The sequence below is a fragment of the Lepidochelys kempii genome, chromosome 4 (genome assembly GCF_965140285.1).
Source record: "Lepidochelys kempii isolate rLepKem1 chromosome 4, rLepKem1.hap1, whole genome shotgun sequence".
Lineage (NCBI taxonomy): Eukaryota > Metazoa > Chordata > Testudines > Cheloniidae > Lepidochelys > Lepidochelys kempii.
The window spans coordinates 17,766,467-17,778,755 of NC_136383.1; the positions used below are offsets into that span (position 1 = coordinate 17,766,467).

The following is a 12,289-nucleotide window of genomic DNA, read 5'->3' on the forward strand; positions in this document are numbered from 1 at the left end:
CTGAATGCCCACTCCCGCCACCCCATGCTCTCCTCATACACCACTGATTCCTGACATCCGTGCTCACTTTTAACTGTCCTCTCTATACTGCCAGCTCCCCATGGTGCACTGGAGAAACAGAATCATCTTAACTTTCTATGGTCACTGTAAAAGAGTGGAGCTGGTAAGTCAGCAAAGGCAGAAAGAAATGTGTAGCCTGTGTCAGAGCTGTTATCAGAATATATGTTCATACGCGCACACAGTCTGAAGTTTGTGGGAACCCTGGTGTTTTATGAAAGAAACGAAAAAAAAATTATTTCCTCTGTACAAGTTAATAAATATTTACTAAAAAGTCAAATACAAAATTCAACTGTCCTATGAAGACTTATTTCAACAAAATTTGGAGACAATATTCAGTTATGGTAATGTGAAACAGAGGAATTTTACTCAAGCTCTGTATTTCAACAATCACGCACATTTTCAGAGGGAAGGCTTTGCCTTCCTAAATCAAACCCAATCATTCCCAAGCAAGCACTCAAACACTTTGATCTAACTGTGATGGCTTCTCTTTCAAACAGCAGAGGACATGTCCTTAACTCAAACTTCTGTAGGAAATGAGGCCTTTTTCTTTCCTTTATCCAACGAGAATCATTCTTATCAAATGCCTCTCTAGTGCAGTCCTGTTTGCATGCATACACTGTGCTTCAACTCTGAACCTGGTTTTTACTCCTATAATGGTCTTCATGGAGTTTTCCCTTCACCTGTTCTATAATTTCCGATAATCACCCTTCATTCTACCAGCAATTTCACTCTCTTGTTCCCTCTTCAAACTATTTTGCTAGCTAATTTCCATTGCAACTACACTTAAAATCATACTCCAAACTCATCCTGTGATGTTAGCTCTTGCTGTTTTCTAAGAATATACAGTAGCTAGTACTTCATGAAAAAGCAAATATGACAAACGCCAAAAAATCTAATGTTGCTTCCATTAAAGGAATTTATGCAGTGCATGGTAGTGGCACTTTCTACAGAACAAACAACTTTACAAAAATCTGAAGAGCAACTAGCAAAAGACTAAACAGCCAAAAAAAAAAAAAAAAGGAACAAAAAAAAAGTGAGTGCATCAGATGCAGGAAGCCTGCCAAATAATCAGTGGGGTTACTGGATAACCAAAGTGCTAAAGTCCACTCCAATAAGACTGCAGAGAAGTTCCAGATTGAAGTGTCAACACAGGAGGTTTTGGAACAAGTTGATAAATTAAACAGATAAGTCACCAGGACCAGATAGTATTCACACAAGAGTTCTGAAGGAATTCAAATGTGAAATTGTAGAACTACTAACTCTCGTGTGTAACCTCTCTTTTAAACCAGCTTCTTCTATACTAGATGACTGGAGGATAGGGAATGACACACCAATTTTTAAAAAGTCTCCAAAGGTGATCCTGGCAACTACAGGCCAGTAAGCCTAACTTCCACACTGGAAAATGGTTAACTATAGTAAAAAACACAATTATCAGACATATAGATTAACACAATTTGTTGGGAAAGAGTCAACACAGCTCTTGTAAAGGGAAATCATGCCTCACCAATCTATTCAAATTCTTTGAGGGGATCAACAAACATGTGGACCAAGGTAATCCAGTGGATACAGCTGTACCTGGACTTTCTGAAAGCCTTTAACATCCCCCCCAAAGGCTCTTCAGCAAAGTAATCAGTTACAGAATGAGAAGAAAGATCCTCTCATGGATCAGTAATTGATTAAAAGACAGGAAACAAAGGGTAGGAATAACTGGTCAGTTTTCACAATACAGAGAGGTAAAACAGTGATGTCCCCTAGTGCTGTTCAGCATATTCATAAAGGATCTGGAAAAAAAGGGGGTAAACAGGTGGCAAAATTTGCAGACAATACAAAAATCACTCAAGATAGTTAAATCCAAAGCTGACTGTGAAGAGTTACAAAGGGATCTCACTAAACTGAGTGACCAGGCAACAAAATGGCAAATGAAATTCAAAGCTGATAAATGCTAAGTAATGCACACTGGAAAACAATCCCAACTATACATACAAAATGATGGGATCGAAATTAACTGTTACCACTGAAGAAAGATCTTGGAGTCATAGTAGATACATTTCTGAAAACATCTCCTGAGTGGGCAGGAGCAGACAGAAAAGGCTAACAAGGTTAGAAACCATTAGGAAAGGGATGGATAATAAGGCAGAAAATATCATAATGTCACTATATAAATTGATGGTATACCCACACCTTGAATACCCCCTGCAGTTCTGGTTGCCCCATCTCAAAAAGATATATTAGAATTGGAAAAAGTACAAAGAAGGGCAACCAAAATTACGAAGGGTATGAAACAGCTTCTATATGAGCAGAGATCAAGAAGACTAGGACTGTTCAGCTTAGAAAGGAGACAACGGAGACAGGATAAGACAGAGGTCTATAGAATCATGAACGGTATGGAGAAAATGAATAAGTAAGTGTTATTTACTGCTTCACATAACACAAGAACCAGGGATCACCTAATAAAATTAACAGGTTGCAGGTTTAAAACAAACAAAAGCAAGTCCTTCTTCACACACAACAACGTCACCCTGGGAACTCGTTGCCAGGGGATGTTGTGAAGATCAAAACTACAACGGAGTTCAAAAAAAGAACTAGATAATTTCCTGGAGGACAGGTCCATTCCTGGCTATTAGCCAAGAGGGTCGGGGATGCAACCCCATGCTCTGGATGTCACTAAACCTTGGACTGCCAAAAACTGGGAGTGGATGATAGGGGATGGATCACTCAATGACTGCTTGTTCTGTTCACTCCCTCTGAAGCACCTGGCGTTGGCCGCTGTCAGGAGACAGTATACTGGGCTAGATGGATCATTGGTCTGATCCAGTATGGCTGTTCTTATGTTCTTAACTTTTTATTCACAAAAATCTTCATATCGTGGGTGTGCAACCACATAAATGCAATATTTAATATAACAGCTGTTAGCACTATCTAGAAACTATCTGATAATGCCATTAAAAAGCCATTTTTTGGTCTCCACTTCAGTCATTTTGTTTTCACTGATGAATTTTTACCAATTCACTTACTCTTTGATCAGAAAACGTTAAGTGAAATCTCATTAACCTCAACAGAAAAAAAAATTGATTGCTCGCAGAACGAAGTTTCCATTCTTCAGTAAGGCTTCCTGTTGCAATAACTTGCTCCTCTTGTATTTTTAAGCCAGGTAAGAAGTTTGGCAATAGATGTAGCCAAATTAAAGCCCAACTGCACCAGAAATTTAACCTTAGGCTTTAATTTCAAAAAGTTTCAGGCCCACAGATGCTAAAGCTCTGCAGCAAGGTGCTTTTTCCATCCTACCCACAGCAGTGGGAGCAGAGAAAAAAGAGCTGGTACTCTATTCAGCAGGAGTGGACTTCTGTGAACCAGTAACCCCTGAACTGGAGGAAAAATCTGCAGTAAAAAATGCAAACAGATTCAAGATCCATTGCTGAAGGATCTTTGGACCTTACAACGCTGAAGAAAGCCAAAGACTAGGGAAAAAAAAGAAAGGGAAATTTGTTAGCTTTTAAAAAACATGAAGATTGTCAACATGATAGCTCCTCTTTAAAAACAAAGATCATACTTGCTTGTGTTAGTTGGACAGCCAGGGGAAGCTGAAGTTCTCATAAAATGTATTTGGTGGTGAGGGGAAGTTATTTGCTGGTTTAGATTTCGCAGCCTGCATGTGAAGGTGAAAAATGATCAACAAAACAGATTTTTGTTCAAATAAATCTACCTGAGTGTATTTAGAGCCTGGGTTGAGGCTCCTTTAAATTTTGGCTATTAGAGCACAAAAGGCACCAATGCATCTTATCAATAGTAGCAAGGTTTGCATCAGCTTAAGTTACTTGCTTCAGGTGAGTCACAATCTTATTATGACAACGTACATGGACGAACTACCCTTACATTGCTTCACCTACTACTTAGTGAAGGAATTTGTTCCCTTCTTCCTCACTCCAATCTCTGTTTTAGTGGCTGATTACACAGGTATGAAGGGACCCAGTCCCAAACTCAGGAGCTCTCCTTGCTGCTCTTGTACCAGGTCTGGCCTTTGAAGTGTAGTTTTCAATATGCACACACAGAACAAGTAACAAATATCAGTTACAAAAGGCTCTTCAATAATGGACTCGGTAACAAATTAATACAGCACTTCCAGGCTTCTTGTCCCTAGACAATTTTTTCTACACAAGAGAAGACTTCCAGCCAATCTTTTGTCTCCCCGGATTTAGTATCTTTTGATATCGTGTCCACATCATATCATCTCTCTGCCACAAAGGCCACTCAAACTATAGGTAATATCAACATGAGTTTTGGGTGGTGTGCATCTCAATAGTGAGTCGACTCAAAGTTTCTTTTGGGTTGTGATTGCCACCACCACCCACTGAATGACTTTGTGTGGCAGGAGGAGGAGAAGGCAGTGGGCCCAGTCCATCCATCCTCAAAACTAGGAGTTCTATAGCAACAGCAGCACAGTAGTGCCCACAATGTGAAATCAATGGAAATCACAAGAGGTCCACATGTTTTCATGTAAAGGTTTGCTGCAGAATAGCAAAAATCCAGTCTCCTTACTGTGAATATATCACAAAGGAATTCAGATCAACCCTTAACTTCTCTGCACTCAATTAAATAAGACACTTATCTTACCTAATGCTCCTACAGCAACTCTGAATTTTGATTGACAGACTCCTTTACACTGACTATTCCCTGCCCTAACTTCTTCTACTCCCTCTTTCTTCCATCTCATTGATAAATACAGTGAAAGGATCTTAACTTGAGGGAACAAAAAAAAAAAAAAAAAAACCACACCAGCAGGTACTGGCCAGAAGAATACAGCTCTGCCACTAGCTAAATTCAATACTAAAACATATTTGTACATACTCAAATCCTAGTAGAGTCTGAGACAACGACCTGGTGGTCAACTGTGGCTGCACAGCTGGGAGCATGGGGAAAGCACTTCCGGACTCCTCTTTCTACTTCACGGCTGCAGGAGGGAATGAATTCCACTCATTCTTCCTTCTTTGTGTTGGATTGTGATGGGAAATACTCTCAACACTTAAAATGTTAAAAAAGCATCAACAGAATGTTACAATTAAACACCAGAAAACTCAATGCTAAAACCTAAACAAGTCAGAAAACAACAACATTTTGTTACAAACAAAGCTGTGGCCAACTCTCCATCCCAAAGATCTTACAACCTAAAATGAGACAAGACACTGAGCAATAGATCAGGAGAGGAAGGGTAAAGGAATTATTAGTGATAAGGGAGGCAGGGCTGCTTGAGTAGGTGAGTTTTATGGAGGTATTTGAAGGAGAGGCAGATAGCAGATGAGAATGGAAGACTGCTCTGGGTTTAGGAGGCAGAAAGATAGAAAGAACAAGGCTAAGGCTCTATCTACAGACATAAGTTGCACCAGTTTAATTTAATCATTTTTAAAATCTATTTAGTTAAACCCTTGCAAACTCTTTTGTAAACACACTTATATCTGTTTACTGCTGGTTTGTATTCATTTTGCTTAATTCAATAAATGACCAAAGGGAGAATTAAAATGACAATATTAGGAAACATATAGGAAGCAGTGGAAAATAAAGATTTTTTTCCTTTAAGCACCTAATATTCCTTTGCCCAATTTAACAGAACGATGTCCCTTTGAAAGTTTGCTGCTTTCACTTCTGGATTACAAGGTTAGTGTGGCTGCCATGTTTGGCCTTTTTATTTAATTTTAATGTAATAAGTTAAAAGTCTGGAGACTCATTCACCACCAAACATCAATGTCTAACTGAGTTAGATCTCACCCTTAGAAGTTCCCCTGCTGCAGCTAATTTAAGGAACCAAGACAAAAACTGACAAAACAGAGTTTCAATTACTTGTTCAATGTCTTAATGCCTTGATTTCCTGTTCTCCAGATCCTATCAAGGAAAGAGAATGCAACACAGGAAATCATGCTAGATTCCTTTTTCATAAGCAACAGATTGTGCAGAAATCACAGTATAGTCAACTCTACAAAGCTGAAAGAGAGGTAAATGCTAAATCAGACAACTATATGCAACTACTAGAATACAAATATATAAAAAATAAATATGAGTAATATACCATTTTCAAATTTGAAACACACTTGTCTTCTCAATTTCAATGCCATTAAAGATAGGACCAAATTAATTCATACATCAGAAACCGTTCTAATTATAGAAAAAACTACTTCTAAAGATCCACAAAAAGCAGAACCGAGTTTCAATGATGCATGCTGAGACTTGCACATTTCCCCTCCAATTAACATTAAATCCACATTCTTACTGAATCTTGTTGAACAACTCCTTACTCTTTCATGGTTTTGAACTACCTAGAGCAAAAGTAAAATTGATGGTATTTTCTGAAGTAAGGTCTTTCAAAAAAATTTTTTTGACACAAATTCCATTTAGTTATTTTAAGCATGGAACACAATAGACCATATCAGCATTCCTCGAGTTTCTGAGTCAAGCAACAATTCTGAGAAGAGAGATTTCTTCCCTTTTTTGAAAGCAGATCTAAGATATAGCATGTCCTTGAGGCTATGACAGAACAACAACAAAAAGTAATGTTAGATAAATAAAGTGATATACAAGGCACTTCTTCGTTAGAACATAAGATTTTATAAGTATGGCATTTCAGAACAGAGAGGGAGAATGAGAAGTAAAATAAGCATTGATTTAAAGAACCCCTCGTAACAATGGCAGCATAGCACCATAATTGCAATTATAATGGAGAGTAGAGGAGAAAAGGTGGTAAGAACAGTGAACTATAAATCTACAGCTGACCTCAACTCGGAAGCATCCAGATAAGCAGTACCATGGAGTCAAACAGAAGCATTTCCTTCTCTACCACAGGTGGTGCTGCCACCAAAAAAGATTTTGTAGAAGCACAAGACACAGAGGCAAAACATGAAGAAAACGATCATGAAGTCCAGAAAAATGAGTACAAAAAGAAAAGTAACCGGGAAGTAGAAAAGAAAAGAGGAAAAATGACAAGTGAAAGGAGGATAGGGCAGGAGTAATAAGCATACACTCTGGTGATGACTGAAGAACTGAAAAAAATAAGTGTGTGTGTGGGGGGGGGGGGGGAGACCAACCCTCCCACCAAAACAAAAACAGAAAAACACCACCACCACCACCCAAAAAAACCCCAAAACAACTATGCACATCTCAATGCCCCTTCCTGAGTTGTGTGAAAACAATCAATTGCAGAAACCTACTATGCATGACTGCATGCAATTTTCACAGGGTAATAGCTCAAGTTATTTTCTCCTTCACAGAATGACATCTCTCCAGAGAACTAATTCCAAACACATTTTAATGGTTTACCTTCAGGTTTTTTTCTGTGGCAGAGTGGTTCCAGAATAGGGGAGAAGTTGCACAATATTTTCTTGTAGGGGAAACAACACTTTTATTCTCATATCCAAAATTAATTATTATTGGTCAAACTTTCAACAACAGAAAAACCCTCACACCTTTGAGCAAAGCCTAATACAATTCATCCTGAGAAGTGTAAATTTCTGAAAACAGAGGACTAAAATGAAAACGTATATGCAGCCATAATTATGACCTTCACAGTTACTTTTTCTAAAATATATACATTGATTTGAGTTTTCCCCCAGTTATTCTATCTGCCTTTTCAAGAGAAACACAAACTAACATGAACATACTCATTTATAACCAAGGCTGATTTGTCTCGTTAACCACATTAAATTGACACCTTAAATTTACCAGGTTGCTTTGATCACATTAAATGTACACCAACTCAACAAACCACACAACCAATAAACTAAACACAATTTTTAAAAGAATCAAAATTGCTCTAAACTACTTACTTGGGGTGTTACTAAGTGACTAAGATAGATCACTGGTACAGTGTGATCAGGATCACATGTGAAACTGGAAGCATTTCAACATCATGCATTTTCCTTTGGTCAAGTGCAAGGTCAACTTTTTTTTTTTTTTTTTTTTTTTTTAAAGATAGTGACCCTTCTAGCTACCACAAGAGCTTGTAATAAAGGAACAATTATTCAGAACTATTAAGGCAATCCTTTTCCCAACAGCATTTTTTAATTTTCAGATGTATACCAGAGAAATCGAATAGGAATGAACAATATCTGTGGTTATCTATCTTTCTATACTGGGACCATGGTGGCACACCTTTCCTGCCAGGGAACCTGCGTACGTGCTTGGGTGGATAGCAGCAGTGAAGTTGCCACACCCCGGGTTGACACCTGAGCTAACTAGATTAAAGCTCGCTCGGGTATGTCGAAACATGCTGCAATCACACCTCTGTCTGCTGTATAGTCATAGTCCTAGTCCCTCAGTGTAACGCAAGTTTTAATGACTGATTATCATTCTTCTACTTCTTTCCTGTACCTTCAACATATTTTTTGAAGCGTGGACTTCAGAAAAGGACAGAGTCTTCCAACAGTGGTCTGACCAACTGTGGTATATGGAAGTAGTATTTCCTACCTACTCCATATTAACTTCTTATACATCCAAAAAACACATTAATGCTTTTTGCCACAGAATTGTATAGGAAACATTTTGAGAGTTATGTAACGTAGAAAAAATGGTTACTCACCTTCTCATAACTGTTGTTCTTCAATATGTGTTGTTCATGTCCATTCCAATCAGGTGTGTGCATGCGCATTGTAGCCATAAGATTTTCCTATCGCAGCATCTGTCGGGTCCATCTCGGCACCCCCAGGAATCGCACCTTTATGACGCTCAATATATAGACCCCTGCCAACCCGCCACCTGCTCAGTTCCGTCTTACCGGCTACTCCAACAAACGGGTAGGAAGGGGGAGTATTGGAATGGACATGAACACATCTCCAAGAATGACAGTTACGAGAAGGTAACCGTTTTTTCTTCTTTGAGTGCTTGTTCACGTCCATTCCAACCAGGTGACTCACAAGCCCAAGCTCAGGAGGTGGGGTCAGAGTCATCCCCTGATTGGAGCACCACTCCTCCAATGGCCACATAGTCTCTGGCCTGCTGGGTGATTGCATAGTGTGTGGTGAAAGAGTGAATGGAAGACCATGCCATCGCTCTAGACTACTAAATGCGCTTGCTGAGACAAGAGCACAGGGAAGTTCCAGCTAACCCGTCACTGGCGATAAGAAGGAACTGAGCGGGTGGCAGGTCGGCAGGGTTCTATATTGAACGCCATAAAGGCAAGACTCCAGGGGGCACCCAGACCAACCCGACCGACGCTGCTATGGGAAAATCTTCTGGCTACCGTGCATGTGCACACACCTGATTGGAATGGACACAAATAAGCACTCAAAGAAGAATACTGGGTTCCAGAACTGTGGAAGTGGAATATGTCACCTGAGGCAAGGTGGGTCTCAGAGCTGACTCAATCAATGAGAACATGTGACATCCATTGACCCAGCCCAGCATTTATTACAGTCTGGAAGAGATGCAGGCTTGCGCACTGACAAAGACAAAAGTCTGGGACTATAGAATAGCAAGAAAAAGAGCACAAAATGTTATCCATTATGGAGGAGACAGTCAGTGTGAGTGTCTTGTGAAAAGTGGATCCCAGCTCTCTGGACTGGACAAGTATCATAGAATCATAGAATATCAGGGTTGGAAGGGACCCCAGAAGGTCATCTAGTCCAACCCCCTGCTCGAAGCAGGACCAATTCCCAGTTAAATCATCCCAGCCAGGGCTTTGTCAAGCCTGACCTTAAAAACCTCTAAGGAAGGAGATTCTACCACCTCCCTAGGTAACGCATTCCAGTGTTTCACCACCCTCTTAGTGAAAAAGTTTTTCCTAATATGCAATCTAAACCTCCCCCACTGCAACTTGAGACCATTACTCCTCGTTCTGTCATCTGCTACCATTGAGAACAGTCTAGAGCCATCCTCTTTGGAACCCCCTTTCAGGTAGTTGAAAGCAGCTATCAAATCCCCCCTCATTCTTCTCTTCTGCAGGCTAAACAATCCCAGCTCCCTCAGCCTCTCCTCATAACTCATGTGTTCCAGTCCCCTAATCATTTTTGTTGCCCTTCGCTGGACTCTCTCCAATTTATCCACATCCTTCTTGAAGTGTGGGGCCCAAAACTGGACACAGTACTCCAGATGAGGCCTCACCAATGTCGAATAGAGGGGAACGATCACGTCCCCTCATCATAAGGACTGAGCACTGGGAGGGAAATACCTTATTAGACAGGGAAGTAACTTGTTAAGAAGTGTAGACAATAGATTGAGTGTTATGTTTTTCTTTTACCTGTAACCCTGTTTCCAAATCCTTTTACTTGCTTTTATTTGAATTGCTAACTCAAGCTTTATTAATTAAATTTCAATTTGCATTTACTCCAGACATATCTGAGTGCTGTGTGCTAAGGAGAGTGTTGAACTCAGGTGAAGCCAGTAAACTGGGGTACACTTCTTCCACTGAGGCACTGGATGGGTACATATTGTGGGTGTCCAGAGGATAAGGAACTGCACACTCAAGTATAACAAGTTGCGGTGTGCTAATTACTAGCCTGCAGAGGGAAAGAGTGGGGCTCACAGAGCCCAGAGTGGAGAGCTTGTGCTGCCAGCAGCCACTGGGAGGAATTACTTCACTGGGCACAGTAAAGGCTCCCTTACACTGAAATGATGTGGTAGTGGTTGACCCTGGACACTTTGGGGATACTCTGACAGTGTCACAGCCCCACTTCCTGTAAGCACATCCTACATGCTTTGTTCCTAGATGTATAATCTTACTTTTGATGAGTAGGTAAGTTTCTCTCACTACAAGTCCGAAAGGAAATGCAATCAAACTACTGTAACCTTGGTAATTCCAGTAAACTAAAGTAAAACTAGTAAGTTTTTAAATGATTGTTAGACAGTTTTCATTGGTTAGAAAGACATATGGAAGGCATGAACTGACTTCTTTAAATCCCAAAATTATATTACCTTTGCCATATATCATCTTGTAATTTTACTATTGCTCAAGTACCACTTATAGGTCTTATCCTGTGTGGTTCTTGGCTCCCTGAACTCCCAATTCCACAACTTAATAAAACATTTAAAGTTTCATAATTTCCCTGTTAATAAATCCAAAGCAGTTGGGCACAGATCAGCCATGAAGCTACTGCTCAAAAAAGCAATTGAGTTCTCCTGCCAATAACAGAATGGAAGTTTGAAGTTAATAAAAAGAACAGTGACAGTGAGGTTATCTATCTATTATGGTTGTGCCTAAGGGTCAACTGAGTACGAGAACCCATTGTGCTAGGCAAGGTGGGGGAAAGGCATAACACATACACAGTGAACATGATGCTTTACAAACACGGATTATTTTTAACTCTTTTGGTGGGGTTTTAATTAGTAGATTAGCTAAACAATGACAAAAGAAGGGAGAGGGGACCTCAGGCAGAGAAGGAGGGAAACATGGAGGATACAGAATTGGAATAAGGCTGAGGTGAAGAGAGAGAGAGAGAGAGAAGCAGCCAATCATCACAGGAGATCGTGTCCAGAGTGACAACCGTAGAAAGACATGTGATAACATCAGTAACCAGTTGTATGCTGCAATTCCTCTCGTAGTTGCCTCTTGTGATTGTTCCTGCTAGCTAGAATTTCTCTAGCCCAAGAGCTGGCTCCTCCAAGTCCTCATTTTATGGCAGGGCGGGAGGGTGGAGCACTGCATGGGCCCAAGGACCCTTAAATGAGGTGGGCTGGGGAGGGGAGCGTCATTCCTGTTGCTATCATCAGTGGTATAAATTGTTTTTAAATAATCCCAACTTCTAATTCTAATGAGTCCTGTGAGAGAAAAGTTCTTCACTCTCTCTTAAAAATACCTGGAGAACCTAATCTTAATGGGAAAGCTCTACACATATAAAACACGAGTTTTAGATTAAAACTACCTGGTGCCATTTTTGGAGGGGGAAAGCACTTTAAAGAAATAGATAGTTAAAGGCATAGATTTTCAGATTTTACTACCAATAAAATTCTCACATGGAAATATATTATGAGGCTACACCTGTTTTAATCACACAAAATGTTGGGCAGATACCTACTCCAAATTTACTCTTCCATTTACTTGGTTCTAACTCAGCTGGACATGTTCAATGTGTAAGAGTGGTCAAAGAAAAAAAAAATTAGGCCACATAAGGAATGGGAAGGAGAATACTGCCAAATATAATACCATGATACAAATTCATGCGATACTATATTCAGTTCTGGTAATGCTGTCTCAAAAAACATGAATCAGAACTAGAAAAGATATAAAGGATGACAAAATATCAGAAACATGGAA

General features: G+C 39.8%; 1 protein-coding gene across 8 annotated transcripts in view; it reads right to left on the reverse strand.

Annotated features, from left to right (window-relative positions):
• The window catches only part of WDFY3 (WD repeat and FYVE domain containing 3), a 262,135-nt gene that overhangs the window by 231,214 nt on the left and 18,632 nt on the right, over positions 1-12,289 (reverse strand). Inside the window, exon 1 of one of the 8 annotated variants that reach the window (XM_073340561.2) lies at positions 3,075-3,340. The exons of the other annotated variants lie outside the window; for them this stretch is intronic. The gene's annotated coding sequence lies outside the window, so the exon portion shown is untranslated. Of the gene's footprint in view, positions 1-3,074; positions 3,341-12,289 lie in introns of those variants that run through there. 8 annotated transcript variants of the gene reach the window in all.